The 16018-nt window shown below is 36.9% G+C and overlaps 1 pseudogene across 1 annotated transcript; it reads left to right on the top strand.

Annotated features, from left to right (window-relative positions):
- Positions 1–12771: 12771 nt before the first annotated feature.
- LOC115979566 lies at positions 12772–15798 on the top strand (annotated as a pseudogene). Its single transcript, XR_004089098.1, has 2 exons — positions 12772–13435; positions 13727–15798. The product of XR_004089098.1 is annotated as a probable receptor-like protein kinase At5g24010 (transcript).
- Positions 15799–16018: the final 220 nt, after the last annotated feature.

Here is a 16018-nt window from a genome sequence, read left to right as displayed (position 1 = left end):
ATTATGAGAAAATTAATTGCAATGTTTGATTTTTTTCAAAATAAAAAATAAAAATTATTTGGAAGCCGATGTTGATGTTCAAACATTGCCAAACTCTATTATTAATGTTTCAATTTTTGAAAATTCTTCAAAGAAAATGGAAAAATCACCACAACACCAAGTCTTTTCAACGCTTGTTTAACAATCTAATTTATGTGAGAAATATTAAAGTGTGGCCTGGACCTCATAAGGACCGTGCACCCAACCTAATAAACATTAATAATTGATAATGTGTTTTTTTTAGGTTAATAATTGACAATGTGTTTTTTTTTTCTTTAACATTTGTTTAATTAATCCAATAAATTATCATTAGTAATTTTATTGTGACTTGTGCGATTTGTTTGGCCTTTCTTTAGACTAACTTATGACACAATAGAACTATTCAATATAGAATAATCAACATTTATTTGATTTGTATTTGTAGATTATGAGAAAATTAATTGCAATGTTTGATTTTTTTCAAAAGAAAAAATAAAAATTATTTGCAAGCCGATGTTGATGTTCAAACATTGCCAAACTCTATTATTAATATTTCAAATTTGAAAATTCTTCAAAGAAAATTGAAAAATCACCACAACATCAAGTCTTTTCAATGCTTGTTTAACAATCTAATTTATGTGAGAAATATTAAAGTGTGGCCTGGACCTCATAAGGACCGTGCACCCAACCTAATAAACATTAATAATTGATAATGTGTTTTTTTAGGTTAATAATTGACAATGTGTTTTTTTTTTCTTTAACATTTGTTTAATTAATCCAATAAATTATCATTAGTAATTTTATTGTGACTTGTGCGATTTGTTTGGCCTTTTTCTAGACTAACTTATGACACAATAGAATTATTCAATATAGAATAATCAACATTTATTTGATTTGTATTTGTAGATTATGAGAAAATTATTTGCAATGTTTGATTTTTTTCAAAAGAAAAAATAAAAATTATTTGCAAGCCAATGTTGATGTTCAAACATTGCTAAACTCTATTATTAATGTTTCAATTTTTGAAAATTCTTCAAAGAAAATTGAAAAATCACCACAGCACCCAGTCTTAATCTAACTTTGGCTTATACTTCAGCCTCCACAAATTCGAATCTTAGTCTTGTCCCTGGACTAAATTATCAAAAAGGAAAAGTGTACCTCAATTATTCATTGTAGCCTTGTAGCTATCTAGTTTTGTATCGTACTTCTCAGAAAATTATATCTACTGTACTGTTAGGACAAACTTCCATAACTGTTGAAAACGATATACTTTGTCACTTAGGGTACGTTTGGTACATTGAATGTGGATTACAACAGGAATGGTAATCTTTATTACCAGGAATAAAAGATATTGTAATGGAATAACTAAACCTATTCATTAGTTTTGTTGTGAGTTGTAATATTAGAATAAAACTTATGATCTATTTTAGGAAATATCTCATTTATACAAATATATTTCCTAGAAAATAATATATTTTAAATTTTAGAGAGATGAGTTATTTTATGATGATTTTTATTTCCATAATTGTTAGGTAGATATGAAAAGTTTATTTATTTGGAAATATATTGATGTTAAAAATTATTACATCTACTAAGGAATAGTTGTTACAACCCTTTTAGAGAGGAATAATTATTCCCCATTTTAAAAAATAGTTATTCATAAGGAATAACTATTCCCAGTAATAAAAACATAACCAAACTATTGAATAGCTAAACCATAGGAATAACTATTACATTACAATGCCTATTACAGTCTACCAAACGTGCCTTTAATTTTTGAAAGAACCTTTCTATCTTTAAATTATTGCGGGAAGGTTCTTTTCTCCTCATATTTATATATATATATATATATATATATAAACTCTTTAAAAAGCTTTTAATAATCCAGTGAGCAAGATTTTTTTTTTTTTTTTTTTGGAAGTTTAGAAGATAAAAAATAAATTTCATGCAAACTTTAGAGTTCACGATCACGAAACCAATATTTTAGCTTGAAATTTGTGATAAATGGGAATAAAGATATCTTAGTTTATTTCTTCGTCCAAACACAGAATTAAGTCAGATTCTTTGCTTGCCATTTTCAGTTTGATATACGTGTATCTATGAATATATGTACTTCTAAGACAGCGTAACTCTATATTGAGTGTTGTTACTATATTGAGTGATGAAGGCATTACAAATTATACTGCCAAAAAACTAAAACTAATAAATTGACGGAGCAATAAAATGATGGGTGCCAATTGATTAATATAATATAAATGAATGTTCTAATATTTTCTTTTTTGATTGGTAACAATTTTTTTTTAAGATAGTTTCAATTTATGGCGTCCGCTTCTGATGATAATTCTTTATTATCAGATCAATACATCAATTAGTTTTTGGTATAGGCGGAGATTGATCTCCAAATCTCTTATTCAACCATGAAAGACTTTACCAGTTGAGCTAACTGAAACCCCCTAATTGGTAACATCTTAGTTTGTAAGGTTTATATCATAAAATTTGTAGTATCTTTGCATTATTTAACTCATATTACTCTTTCATAATTTCTCAAAAAAAATATTACTCTTTCATATCTATTAACTATACAAAAAGAGGCAATGCTTCTATAGTGCCATTTTGGTTTATTGAGCCATTTTGCCTTTTTATTTTATTTTTTATTTTTAAGTTTTGAATAGTAGCTACAGTAATGGCACTGTAGGCTCTGTAGCTACAACCTTTTCCCGTCTCTGTATTTTTTAAGTTTTGAACATTAGTACAAAATCAATCGGTACTGTAGCTACAGTAGCTACAATTTTTTTTTTTTTTAAGTCTTCCGTTTGTACTTTTTTTCATTTTATATATATTGTTATACGGACATAACAAATTTCATAATATTTTCACAATTATTAAGTTGTGAATTTCTTATAAGGCAAAATAAAATAATAAAATGTGAAACTGTGACCAACCACAACTAAAAATAAATATTTTGTGAAAATATTGTGACACTTGTTAGGTGAATGGGTAAAAATTACAATACTTTTGGTTTGTTTAATATGTATTTTTTTTTTTTTTTGTCATTAATCTGTGCCCTTTTTTCTACTAACTATATAAAAGAGGCAATGCCTCTATAGTGCCCCTTTTGGTGTAATGAGCTATTTTTTTCCCCTAAGTTTTGAACAGTTGCTACAGTGCCACTTTGGTTTGTTTAAGTGGCACTGTAGCTACATTAGCTACAGTTTTATTTTATTTTATTTTATTTTTCAGTCTTCCATTTGTACTTTTTTTCTTTTAAATATTTATAAGAAGCCGCATATATATTGTTATATTAATACAACAAATTTCATAATATTTTCATAATTATTGAGATGTCAATTTTTTATAAGTCAAAATAAAATAATGAAATATGAAACTGTGACCAATCACAACTGAAAATAAATGTTTTGTGAAAATGCTGTGACACTTATTGGGTGAATGTGTAAAAGTTACAATACTTTTGATTTGTTCAATATGTACTGTTCATTCCTTTTTTTTTTCTTTTTTCTTTTTTCTTTTTCTATATATAAAAAGAGCGAATAGGCTCATAAATGGTGTTATGAACAATATTTTTGGTTTAGTGACTTGATTTTTTCCACCTTTTTTTTTTCCTTCAAGTTCACAAATTTGGTTTGAGCTTGTTTTTTCCTTTTAAATGATCTTTATATGTTTACTTTTTGCTTGTAATGTAAGTTTACATTGTATACACACAAAAAGTAGCAAATATTATATACATTTGCAAAAAAAAAAAAAAAATGTACAAATTTTACAAATGTGTACAACATTTACCTATTTTTATGTGTTTACAATATAAATTTATATTGTAAGCGCAATGTATATTTCTATATATATATATATATATATATAAATATTATATATATATATATGTGGGGCGGGGGAACTTGTGATCCAGCCCACGCTCTATTAGGGTCCGGGGCCCGTACTGAGGAGGGTATTTGCCGAGGACGAATAGGGAAAGGCTGAAGGGTCAAGTGGAACAGCCGAGGATGACCCTGTCCTCGGCACTGCAGGACTTTAAGGGTAAGAGCAACGTCTCGATGATGGCTGCCCCTAAAAAGCCCCCTGAAGGAAATGCGAGTAAAAGGGAACCCACATGAGGGTATGGTGTGAAACTGGATCAGGGTAAATACGTCCCCTCCGCATTAAATGCTCCCGCCAGCGTCCTAACCATGTTAATGAGAAAGGACGCCTAGACAGGGTGACTTCGATCATCGTAACTAACAAAAAGCAAGGAAGGACAGCTGATGGGACGAGTACAGAAGTAGGCACCTACCTGATCAACAAGTGGAGGGTTAAGATCCACCAAGAAAGGCTATATAATATGAAGGTTAATGCGCCAAGAAGGTGGCTGGGAAAAATGGCCAAAAACAAGAGCCTCCCAACCCGCCCCCAGGAGAATGACTCCTGGAGCGAACGCGATTTAATTATGTACGAACATCGCGAAAAACCACCGTCCGGTAACCAAGGCCTAACCTTTCAAACCCACGCTCTATAAATGATATTGTTTGGGCCTTTTTACGTGCGAACCCAACATTATTATGGGTCGTTACAAATTGTGTCCTTATAATTGGCGCAGTCTGTGGGGAAGGCTTGTGTCTTGGCACTGGTGGTGGGTTGATGCAATCCTTCACATCATTTTCAGTAGCCGGATATAGTGTTTTAGCGTAAAGTCCTACTAGGGGCTACGTTCTTTCACTAGGGACTACGTTTCTTCACTAGGGGCTGCGCTTTGTAGCGTCAGTAGCACGGATGGTTCTAGGGGCTTGGCCGAGGAGCTAATCCCCTTAAACCAAGGTCCCACGCCATAGCCGAGGGGATAATTCCCCCCAACTACTTAAAAATCAAGTTTTGGACAGAACCAAGGTATTGCATGGTCTTCGGACTCAAACCTATAGGGAAACCAACTACTTAAAAATCAAGTTTTGGACAGAACCAAGGTATTGCATGGTCCTCGAACTCAAACCTATGGGGAAACCAACTACTTAAATATCAAGTTTTGGACAGAACCAAGGTATTGCATGGTCCTCGGACTCAAACCTATGGGGAAACCAACTACTTATATATCAAGTTTTGGACAGAACCAAGGTATTGTATGGTCCTCGGACTCAAACCTTTGGGAAAGTCAGCTACTTAAGAAGAATTCTAAGTCACACAGTCCTCGGACCAAATACCAGAAAGGGTTAAGGCTAGGAAAGTTATTAGGAAAATGGTGAAACGCCTTATTATTCAGCGACCTGCAGGAGCTGCTCATTTTTTGTTATATATCCTCGGATGATTGTTTCTTACACGGCATCGAGCATTCTGCTATTATCTCATTCAAGTTTGGGGTATACAACCCATTTTCAAGTCGGTCTTATTATACACGATACCTCCAATACGTTCATGATAACATCTTTTTCTTGTAAGGATTTTTACTCTAAGTATCATTTGTTCAAATCAACATTCTTAAGACGGCTAGCTTCAATAAGCACAGAGCAAGGTCTTTTTATTATACGTGCAACCATGCAAACATGTTACGACAATTAGTTAAGAAATCATAAACGATAGTAAGTATCGACGATGGCAACTAAAAGGAAAAAGGAAGAAAAGAATTTCATATATATGGTCAACAGGTTCAAAATTACCAACAGAATACAAAATCTTGTCAATAAAAAAAAAAAAAAACTAGCTAAATCATTAAGGTAAAAACAAATATGAAGTCTGGTGGGGGTTTTTACTTCTTTAATTTTGCATCAGTCACGTCCGGGGAAGGTGGAACGGGATCAGCTTCGATGCCCTGGAGGACGGTCCCCTCTGGGGAGGACTGAGCAAGATCGGTGTTGGTGGTCTTAGGGACCATAGCAAGGGGAATTGCCTGTAAGGGCTGGGCAGATATGGCTGGCTCTTCGGCATTAGGCATCTGAGTGCCAACCACGGGCTCGGCAACCTCTTTGGGTACCTCGGGATCCGTACGCTGAGATGCTTCAATCACATCTTGAAGCTCTCCCTCTTTAAGCGGCTCACCAGGAGAGGCGCCGACCTGTACAGTTTCCGACTGAGTGACCCCTTCCTCGTGTTGGTCGCTCGCAGCCATGGAGCTGGTAGAGGTGGTCCCACGGATGGCCGTAGGGTAGAATATGTTTTCCGCTTTCCACAAATCGGAAGAAGCATCCACCCCAGCTCGCTTCAAGGCCTCTTCCCAAACCTGGGAGCAGTAAAGCCTGCATACTCCAGGAATCTGGGTTTTGAGGGAGGCTTGGGTGTCAGCTACCCCTACGTGGTAACCGTTATCCTCGGCTGTTTCCTTAGCAGCCTCAGCCTCGTTTCTGGCAAACTCTACCTCTCGCTTGGCCCTAATGGCTTCGTCGTGGGCATACTCCGCCCCACCTTTGTCATGCTCTGCCGTGACCAGTCTTTTATTTAAATCCTTGATCAGCTCTTTAACTATTTGTAACTGATCATCGGCTTCTAGCAGACGTTTTGTTTGGTCCTCGGCCTGTTTTTGGGCACTGGCTAAACCCGCCGAGGCGCTATTCCTTTCTCGGATAACGTCTGTTAGGGCAGTCTTGGCCTTGGCAAGGTCGTCCTCGGAAGATTTAAGAGTCCACACGGCCAGTAAGCACTTGGAGCGTTCATTCTCGGCCGCCTTACTCTGATTATTCACCTCTTCCTCCATCCTATAGGTGGCCTGGAGAGTCTGTCAAGGGAGATAAATACATCGTGAATGACAAACCGGGAGTGAGAGTTAATAAAGTTTTAGGTTTCAAGAGCCTTACCATGCCCAAGTACCTCTTCGTACTGAGGAAAACCTCCTGCATTCTCATCTTCTTCAGCCCATCCACATCGGTGGGAAGTAGCATGGTTCTCCCTAGTGCGTCTACCACGTAACCACCCTCGCCATCTCCAAGGTCCCTCATAGGCGCAGTTTCCAGCAGTGGCCCCCCATGAAGCATTGGGGCAGGAAGCCAGGCATTTGGCAAGGATTGGGCCTCGATCCCCTTTCCCTTGCCTTGGGAAGATTGGGATTCAGTCTCTTTTTCCTTACTTTGATGCCCAATCTTCAATTGTTTCGCACGTGGGGCTTCCTCCCTCTCCTTAGAAGGTTGGGATTTTACCCCATCCATGGTTTCCTTACCCTTAGGGCTCCTTTTTCTCTTTAAATCAGTGCCTTCCGGCCGAAGAGGTAGAGCTGGTTGGGAAGGAGCAGGAAGTTTGGGGCGGGGAGACTGTGGTTGTGACTTTGTGGAGGATGACCTAGTCTGGATAGTCTGGGGCTGAGGTGGTGGGGACGGGGCATCAGATTGTGGCGTTCCCTACGCACCCTTTCCCGGTTGACCCTCGAGGAGTTCGATTAAGCTGGTCGGGGGCTTCCTCTTGAGTCCCATCTCGGCTTGAGAAGATGTGCCTATTGAAGACAATTCCGCCTCAGACAGGGCTGGGTCCCCAATATCACCAGAAGGATCCTCGGATTGGTTGGCTAGGTCAAATACCCCAAACCTTTCCTCGGGCTGATCTAACTTGCCTTCGTCCTCTGCTACTTGATGAGATGAAGAGAGGTCCACCAGTGGGATGCTCTTTAGGACAGATGGTACTTTGGAGATTAAAAATCTTGTCTCGACCACGGTAATTTTTGGAAGCCGAGGACGGCTAGCGCTGATCACGTGCCTAGCGTCGGCAAATGACTTCTGAATCGGAGCGTACCCTAATATTTTGTGAGCGGCTCAGACTTGACCATCTCTGTCATTTACGAAAACTGCCGCTTGTAGAACAGTCTCCAAGTCCACCCGGTTGACTAAGTGAAAATGTCTTTGATAAGCCTGTGGATCTACAAAAGAAAAACACATATGTATGGTTAGTTACTGAACAACATCAGATTAGAATAGTGCAAAGGGTCAGCGCCCTTCCATTCCCTATACCCCACCTGGTTCTCCTTCTACTATGGAGCACGGATTGTCATTATGTCATTCACCAGAGACGATAAGGAAATCCTTGTTTAACCCCTTGTTGGAATTAAGGAGGCATTGAATTAGTCGAACCCTTTCGTCTCTCGTCTTCATATAGTAGGATTTTCCCTTCAAATTTTGGAGATTATAGCACCAATTCACGTCATGGTGGGTCAGTCTTAAACCCAGCTTTTCGTTTAGAGCATCCACGCAACCCAGAATCCTAAACATGTTACCAGTGCACTGGGTGGGAGCTAATCGGAAGTGCCTGAGGTAACCCCTCGTTACCGGCCCCATAGGGATTCTCATACTCCCCTCTACAAAGGCGAGGACGGGAATTACTACCTCGCCCGTTTCCCTCTCATAGTGCCACTCCCCCATCTTACAATACCTCAGACTTAAGTTGGGAGGAATCTTGTAATCGGCGATAAACTTTTTCATCGCCTTTTCAGTATCGACTAATTTCCTCAACCTCGATTTAGCCATCTCTATGATTTACTAAACAAACTCAACCAGCGGTGGAAGAAGAAAGGGAACCAGAGAAAAATAAACCCAGAAAAGAAAAAGCACGAGTTAATGGAGGCAGGGAACTTACATAAAAGAGGAAAGACGCTTCGGACAGGCTTTTTGTGCTAGAGATAGAATTGAGTTTGGACGAGAGTTCAGATGGATCCAGGGTATACGCGCTAGAACTCTTAAGTGCGAAACTGAAGAGACAGATCCGTTCCAAAAAATCATTTATACTTCCTAGGGTAACTGCACAAATTTTCCCGCCCATAAAGACCAAGGAATCACCACCGTTTGATCTTCATCACGCCGTAGAACGTGGGAAACACAGAGCCACCCGTATTTAATAAGGCCACGTTTCACCTTACAAAGGCTCTAAGAACGTGTCTTGGGCAGACGGAAAGTCTTGGGAACCGACAGGTGACAAGGATTGACAGGCATTTACGGGTGTCTGATGTCATCAAAACCCTCCTATCCGTCCGAGGAGTCGGATAGCAGGATTTTGAGGGGCTATTGTGGGGCCGGGGAACTTGTGATCCGGCCCACGCTCTATTAGGGCCCGGGGCCCGTGTCGAGGAGGGTATTTGCCGAGGACGAATGGGAAAAGGCCGAAGGGTTAAGTGGAACAGCCGAGGATGACCCTATCCTCGGCACTCCAGGACTTCAAGGGTAAGAGCAACGTCTCGATGATAGCTGCCCCCAAAAAGCCCCCTGAAGGAAATGCAAGTAAAAGGGGACCCACATGAGGGTACGGTGTGAAACTGGATCAGGTTAAATACGTCCCATCCGCATTAAATGCTCCCGCTAGTGCCCTGACCATGTTAATGAGAAAGGACGCCTGGACAGGGTGACTTCGATCATCGCAACTAACAGAAAGTAAGGAAGGACAGCTGATGGGACGAGTACAGAAGTAGGCACCTGCCTGATCAACAAGTGGAGGGCTAAGATCCACTAAGAAAGACTATATAATATGAAGGTTAATGCGCCAAGAAGGTGGCTGGGAAAAATGGCCAAAAACAAGAGCCTCCCAGCCCGCCCCCAAGAGAATGACTCCTGGAGCGAACACAATTTAATTATGTACGAACACCGCGAAAAACCACCGTCCGGTGACCAAGGCCTAACCTTTCAAACCCACACTCTATAAATGATATTGTTTGGGCCTTTTTACGTGTGAACCCAACATTATTATGGGTCGTTACAAATTGTGTCCTTACAATATATATATATAAAGAGTGAATGAGAAAAGTTAGAGTAATTTCGCTACAATAGTTTTGGTTTGTTTAACTTTCACTATTTTGCTGGCTTCTTTTTTTTTTTTTTTGTGAATGCATAAAGTTGTAGTATATTTGCTATATTATTTTTGGTTCGTCCACAATAATTTTCACAACACTTTCATAACAAATCAAATATGGTAAAATGTTATTGGTTTTAATTTAAACTTACTAATGAAACTACTTTTTTGCCCACCCATAACAACTTGTAGTAACCTACTACTTATGATTTGTTGTGAAAATGTTATGGACATAACATTTTTTTGTGTGAAAAATGTTAAGACATCTTGATGTTGTCACAATATTTTCAAAACTACTGAGTTGTCAATTCTTTACAAGTTAAAATAAAATATAACAAAATTATAAAGGTATTATGAAAATGTTGTGTCATTCTGTTGTGTTTTTAGAAATTTTTTGTTGGTTTAATCAACTTTGTTGAGCCAAAATTCACTATTCCACATACAATATTCTTGGGTTGACTTTTTATATATTTTTTTCTTTACACACTATTTTAAGTAAAAACACATAGTTTTGCAAACAAAAACAAAAACTTAGGAAAATTTTTTTTTTTCATCCTTTATGTTTGGGGTAGTTTAGAATTCTTCCTTAAACTTTAAAATCAAGCAATTTTTCCTTTAATATTTTGAAAAAGAGCAAATATGTCATATTGTTATTTTCTTAGTTAAACCCTAATGAAAGCTTATGATTCTTAAAATATTTTATTGTGTAATGTCTAAATTATTCCTGCTAAATTTTAATATCCTAAAAATTTTCTTTACGTATTTTGAGTTTTAAATGATAAAAATTCTTAGAAAGTTAGAATGATGATATTCGATGACACAAGCATTTTGTTATTTTTTTTTTTTAATTTTAAATTTTAAATTTCTTAGCAAAACTCAATTGTTTATTGTTGGAAGATGATGATATTTATTATCATTTTTATAAGTTTTTAGAGAATAGATATATTGTCTTTAGCAAGTAGGTACTAAAAAACTATTATAGTTAAATAAATATTTATGTGTTAAATAGTTACCCTAACTTTGTGGTTAATCAAAATTCTTAAACGAATGAGATTAACTTTTTATGACATAATTATCAAAATTCTTAAAATTAATGTCTCTTTTGATTAATATAAATCTCTATATACTTTGAAAATTAAATGATTCATATCTTTGTTTTGTAATACAAATAAAATCTAGAATTGATTTTAATTACTACAGTATTTTTTTTTCCCATGGTAAGCACGTGCCTTGCACGTGCTGCCCTAACTGGTATATATATAAACCCCATGACTCCACAGCCCTAAGTTCTTTCACTTATTTGTAATTTCCTATGTAGCATCTTGGGGTCATTTTTAAAGGATTACTTCCACTGATTATCTTTTGTTTTTGTTTTGTTTTGTTTTTTTGTTTTTTTGTTTTTTTGTTTTTTGTTTTTTTGTTTTTGTTTTTTTTTTTTGTTTTCTGTGAAATTATCTGTGTATGAGTAGATATGAGACTAGACACACCTGAACAAGTGTTCTATAGGCTTTGGACACCCACATTTAAAAAAAAAAGTTGTTCTTCCGAGTAACAAACTCTTAATTTGCTATTCATAAGGTTGTAAACGAGCTAAGCTTTGTTGAGTATTGAATGTTCAAATTTTGCTCGACAACAAAAGTAAAATGTTTAAACATGGCTCAAGCTCGAACCAAGTTAACAAACAGTGTTCAAGATTGCGCTTGTCAAACAGTTCAAAAACTTGAGAGCACGGCTTGGTTGTTGATTCATTAGTCAAGTTGAGCTTGAGCCAAATATCATGCTCAAACTCAAGCTCAATATTAAGCTCTTGATCTTGAGATCTAACACAAATATGTTACAAAGCACATATTAAACATATTATCAAATCCATTTGGTTTGGATGAGTGGTCTTAACTCTTAACTCTCAACGCCTAATTAATTCAAGGCTTAGTGAGATATGAGTTTATTTTTTTAAGCCCATATCAAGTCTAGGCTAGACATGTTTTATTTAGCCCTATTGTTTACAACTTGTTCATGATCAATTTTTTAGCTTGAGCTCAGCTTGTTTATTAAACAACTAAACAAGTCTAAAAATTGAGGCTTAAACTTGACTTTTCATAAACAAACAAATATAATGTGCTTTGAGCACTGCTAAACATTTTACCCCATGACCACTGCCTTGAGTCGTTGGCAGCCAGCACGCAATCTTTGAACCTAGGTGGGATGACTCTGACTCCAACTCTGACTTTGACTTTGAATGACTGAGGAAATGAGCTTCCAATGACATATTTTTGGAAGTTTTGGAGGTTATTTAGTTCATGATATGGTGTTTTTCCCCAAACTTGAATGTGTGCTTGTTAGTTGTTCTATAGTTAATTTGTTGAAATTTGAGTTACTGGAGAACACACACCAGTCACCACATGTTTGATGGGAAGGCCATTTTTCATGTCTATCTTGTATTCCTCTCATTAGATAGGCCTATTAAGTATTAGCAGCAACTAAAGATGCCATTTTGATGTTAATAAACAATTGTAATTTTGAGCATCATCCATGACAACCCTTTCACTGATAAGCTTCTTGACAATATGAAAGATTTTTGGCTTATGGGGAGTTGGAGCTTTGCCCAAAATTTGCTAAGAGGTGTTCAACTGTTAATAAAGGGTTTGATGGCAGTTAACTTATGAAAGGCTATGTTGTGGTTGAATGCAAATTCTGCGGATCAAGGTTGGACAAGAGTGGAGATATGTTATATTTATTGATGTTGGCAATATTAATAATGGATGAATGAAGTTCTTGAATTTCCTCCCTTCCCTAACAATTAGGTTAAAATATTGTTTTCATCCATGACTTTTGATTTTCTTTTATAAACTTCAAAAAGATTCATTTTTGTGTCTAAATTATTAAAAATGTTACACTTTCTGTCCTTAAACTATAATAAAACAAAATAAAAAATTTGATCCCAAAACTGTTGGAAAAAGTTCTTTAAAATAAAGTGTAGTGTTTTCAAAAGACTAGGATGAAAAAATAACATTTTTTTTTTTAATTAGAGTTTAGGGATGACAAATGAGCTCCATGCAAACTTTTAGGAACAGAAACAATATTTTAGCATAAAATTAATTATTGATTGGGTTTATAATGATCAAATCTCAATTTCTTCATCAGAACACTGGGTTAAGTCAAAGTCTGTTTTACCATTTCCAATTTCATGTACGCGTAACTATGAATTTATATACTTTTAAGTCAAAGTCTTCGATTAACATGTTCAATATGGATTCTTCTCCAAAAAAAAAAAAAAAAAATGACCAAGCTAATATCATCCTCAGGACCTCAGATAACCATAACCACTGTAAAATCAACTACTCTCACAAAAACTCCATAAGAATGTTTCTCTCTCAAAAGATTCTCTTCCAACTCTCTCTTCTCTTACTTCTCCATTTCTCTCCACTTGTCCTTCTCTCATTAGCTTACACTGTTCCTGATAAGTATTTCATCAACTGTGGAGCAAGTTTCAACACCACCATCAATGATAGCAGGGTCTTTGTTGGTGACCAAAATTCCTGTTCATTCTCAACTGGAGAAAGTGAACATGTCATGAGCAGCAACTCATCAATAGGGACTCCACTTCTCTATCAAACAGCAAGAGTTTACAGGCAGCCGTGTTCATATAAATTTGAAATCAACCAGAATGGTACATACTTGGTACGCCTTCATTTCTTTGTTTTCTTGTCACCTGCTAATCTATCTGATGCTCTATTCAATGTTTCGGCTTCTGGGTTTTTACTTTTAAACAATTTCAGCATCCGAAATAGTAGTAGTTCTCCATTGATTAAGGAATTCTTGCTGAACATAGCAGAAGGAGAATTTAGAATCCACTTCATACCTTCCCAAGAGTCTTCTTTGGCTTTCGTAAACGCCATAGAAGTCTTTCTTGCCCCTGAGAGCTTCATCACTGATTGTTCTCCTCGCGTTACTTCTGCAGGAGATGGAGGCAATTACTGTGATCTGCCGTATCATGTTCTACATACAATCTATAGAATCAATGTTGGAGGTCCCATCATTGAACATGATGAGTTGTGGAGGAAATGGATACCAGATGGTAGTTACTTATTCAATCCCCCAGAAGCTGCAACGAATGTGTCTTATATTGGAGAGCCAGAACAGGTCACTAAGTATATTGCCCCAGCTCTTGTGTATCAGACAGCCAGACTACTGAATGTAGACAATAGCAGCAATTCCAGTTTCTTAAATTTATCTTGGAGTTTTCCTGTCACAAAGAATGCTACACACCTTGTTCGGGTTCATCTCTGTGACATAGTAACCAAACCAACTAATGGCTTGTGGTTCCCTTTTGACTTGTGGTTTAATCTCTCAATCTATAGAAACTTTGGTAAGAGGATTGATCCATATTTAATATCTCATGAGTTGGATGCACCATTTCACTTTGATTTTGCGGTTGACTCAGATGATTCAGGATTTCTAAATGTTAGTATAGTCCCACGGCAGGACTCTCCCATGCATTATGCCTTTTTGAATGGGTTGGAGATTATGGAGTTCATGAAGGAATCGGGTTCCATTCCCAAGGAATGTGAATCAAAGAAATACTCATGCAAAATAAAAGAATCAAACAAGAACCACTCAAGTAAATGCCCCCCTGTAGTAATTGTTCTTGTAAGTAGTGGGGCATTTGTCATTATGACTATAGTAGTGGTGTTGGGTTTGAAATGCAGGAAAGGAATGTCTGATCAAAGTTCGGCAGTGCTTCTTTATGGAGGGACAAGTTATAACAAGAAGTTAACTGAAAGAAGTGTTAATGCGTCCCTCCCTCCTAATCTAAACCTCAGTCTAAGGATATCTTTTGCTGAGATAAAGTATGCAACTAAGAACTTCGATGCAAAGTTTTTGGTTGGTGAGGGTGGATTTGGGAAAGTATACAAAGGAACTCTTCGGAGTGGAATGAAAGTGGCTGTAAAAAGAAGTGAACCAGGCCATGGGCAGGGTCTCAAGGAATTCCAAACGGAGATCATAATCTTATCTCAAATCCGCCATCGCCATCTTGTTTCTTTGATAGGGTACTGTGATGAAGGGTCTGAATTGATATTGGTGTATGAGTTCATGGAAAAGGGGTCTCTAAGAGATCAGCTCTATCATTCAAATGGCAATCCTGAGAGATCATCTTCGCGTTTTGAATTATCTTGGAAGCAAAGACTTGAAATTTGCATTGGTGCAGCAAGGGGTCTACATTATCTACACACTGGCCCAGCTGGAGGGATCATTCACCATGATGTGAAGTCAACAAACATTTTGCTCAATGAAAATTATGTGGCTAAAGTTGGTGACTTTGGCCTTTCAAAGTCAGGCCTTTCTGATCCAGATCATTTCACCATGGGTGTAAAGGGCAGCTTTGGTTATCTTGATCCAGAATACTTTAAGACCCTACGGTTTACAGAAAAATCTGATGTGTACTCTTTTGGAGTAGTACTTCTTGAAGTTCTTTGTGCTAGACCAGCTGTTGACAACTCGCTTCTAAGGGAGGAGGCGAGCTTGGCTGAATGGGGGATGCTGTGGCAAAGGAAAGGCCAACTTGAGAAAATTATTGATCCATTGCTGCTTGGTAAAATCAAGGCTAGTTCTTTGAAAAAGTTTGCTGAAATTTCTGAGAAGTGTCTGAAGGCAAAAGCTGCTGAGAGGCCTGATATGCATGAGGTGTTATGGGACTTGACATATGCACTGCAGCTTCAAGAAATTACAATTGACAGAGAGCCACATGAAGATGGTTCAACAAATACTTCATTGGAGTTACAGTTGCCTGTTATTTGTCATTTGCCTTCCACTAGAACCCTGATTGAGGAGGATGATGATGCACAGATTAAAGAGGATGATGGTTCAAATACAACAGCTAGTGAAGTCTGAGCCCCAGTTGAGGATTGATGGTGCCAGATAGTCTCCACTAGTTTTAGGTACATAATAGTTCATAGGTTCTGTTTGTGGCTTCTCATCACCATAAAATTGTAATATTATTGTAGTACTGAATATGAGTTTCAATTTGTGTTATTTGTTAAAATCCGAATCTTAGATTTTAAGGATTTATTTTATAGTTTTCAATTGTATTTACTTTAAGGTTTTCCTAGTCAAAATATGATGTTCCTAATATATTAGCTAATCTTAGGAACATCATTACTTGGGAATTGAGATCTTATTTGTAAAATGAAAATAATGACTCCTACTTCAAAAAAAAAAAATATTTATTTTATGGTTGTCGACTTGTCTCTCC

This window comes from Quercus lobata, chromosome 3, assembly GCF_001633185.2.
Source record: "Quercus lobata isolate SW786 chromosome 3, ValleyOak3.0 Primary Assembly, whole genome shotgun sequence".
Classification (NCBI taxonomy): domain Eukaryota; kingdom Viridiplantae; phylum Streptophyta; class Magnoliopsida; order Fagales; family Fagaceae; genus Quercus; species Quercus lobata.
This window is presented reverse-complemented; position numbering and strand designations above follow the sequence as displayed.